We start from the raw sequence: 1941 nt of genomic DNA, 5'->3' as shown, positions 1-1941 counted from the left end.
GCCCGCCTCGGCCTCCCAAAGTGTTGGGATTATGGGTGTGAGCCACCGCGCCTGGCTGAATTATAATTTTTATATGACTGCAAGTCTGCACAATATTGAAGACAACTGAATTTAGTTATGATGAAGCCCCTCAGGGGATTCCCAATAGAATGGGAGTGTCTGTTGCAGTTATCCTGTGCCTGCCTTGTTGCTATGTGTTGGCTATGGGGGAAGATAACTTGTCTCTTTAGCTCACAGATCTTCAGGGCAAAAGGAACCCTCTCTAAAGAACCACACCTGAGGGCCCTTATTTGCACCTGGACCTGAGTTAGAGGTTGAGGTCCCGGATTTGGAGCCTGAGCCTGAAGACTTCATGGCCGATACCTTAAGGGGCTTGGAAGGTGAGTGTATTTTTGCATGTGGGAGGTATGTGATTCATGGGAGGCAGAGGGCAGACATTGTGGCAGCTAGTCTTTCGAGATAGGCCTGCCATGTTCACACCTCTAGTATGCCCAACCTTGTGTGGTCCCCTCTCTTAAATTCTGTGGATAAGCCAGTGATGTTTGGGCAAGGAATAAAGACGTTTATTACATTTCATAAGTTAGTGTATATTTATTCTTTAGAATTCATTTCTTTGCCTTAACTTCAGCGAAATTAGTCGTCATGTTTTTATAATAGCAAACTCATCATTTGTGTTCCAGTGACAGTGCTGATCTACAGGATGAAACAGAAAATGAGCTTGTGTCACAGTTGTTTCAGTCATCTGTGCTACGTAACAAAGTGCCCCAAAACTTAGGGGCTGAGAACCACCAACATTTGATTATTGCGTGTTTCTGTGGCTTGGCTGGGTTTAGCTGAGCAGCTTTTCTGCTGCCTGTGCTTGGGAATTCTCAGGTGGCTGTGGTTGAGTGGTAGACAAGGCCGGGATCAATCATTAGGAGGCTCAGCTGGGAGGCAGGGACATCTGCTCCTTTCTCCTTCTGTGTGTAATCTCTGGCCTTCTCTCTCCAGTAGAGTTGCTGGTCACTCCAAGGGGGTAGCTGGACTTCTTACATGGCTGTTGCTCAGGACTCACAGAAACGAGTAATTTAAAAGGGAGGAAGAGGAAGCTGCCAGTCTTCCTAAAGGGTCCATCCAAAAGTTATGCAACTACTTCCACTGCATTGTATTTGTTAGATGAGTCACAGGCCAGCCCAGATTCGTTGTGGGAGGACCACACAAGGTATAAATACCAGGAGGTCTTGTTCACTGGGGCCTTCTTTGGAAGGCTGGGACCACAGTGCTAGAAGTGGTGTGTTGTAAGAAAAACCTAAAACCTGTGGTGTACTGAAATCTTGAGACAGAGTGAGGAAACGTATTGGAGGCTGGAGAACAAAAGGCCTGGGAGAGGCACTGGCAGAAGAGTTAAGTGAGTCCCTCACCTGCAATGATGTGGACATAGAAAAGGGCACCCAATGAGCTTGGGGATCTGGCTAGGGCGATTTCAAGGCAGATCTTTTGAAAGTGATATTTAATAATTAGCTTCTTCCACCCAACTCTGATAAAATAGGAAGAGTCTGGGCATGGCGGCTCATGCCTGTAATCCCAGCACTTTGGGAGGCCAAGGTGGGCGGATCACTTGAGGTCAGGAGTTGGAGACCAGCCTGGCCAACATGGTGAAACCCCATCCCTAGCAAAAATATAAAAAATTAGCTGGGTGGGGTGGCACACGCCTGTAATCCCAGCTACTCAGGAGGCTGAGGCAGGAAAATCACTTGAATCCGGGAGGCGAAGGTTGCAGTGAGCTGAGATCGCACCACTGCACTACAGCCTGGGTGACAGAGGGAGGCTCCGTCTCAAAAATAAATAAAAAATAAATCAAGTAGGAAGAGATAGAGATGAACTAAAGAAGGAACTATTTAGGTTTTGAGCAGAATTTTGGAAACACAAGGAGCCCAGGACTGTTGTTCTAGCCAGTGAAAG

Source organism: Hylobates moloch, unplaced genomic scaffold (assembly GCF_009828535.3).
Source record: "Hylobates moloch isolate HMO894 unplaced genomic scaffold, HMol_V3 SCAFFOLD_15, whole genome shotgun sequence".
In the NCBI taxonomy this organism is placed as follows: Eukaryota; Metazoa; Chordata; class Mammalia; order Primates; family Hylobatidae; genus Hylobates; species Hylobates moloch.
This window is presented reverse-complemented; position numbering follows the sequence as displayed.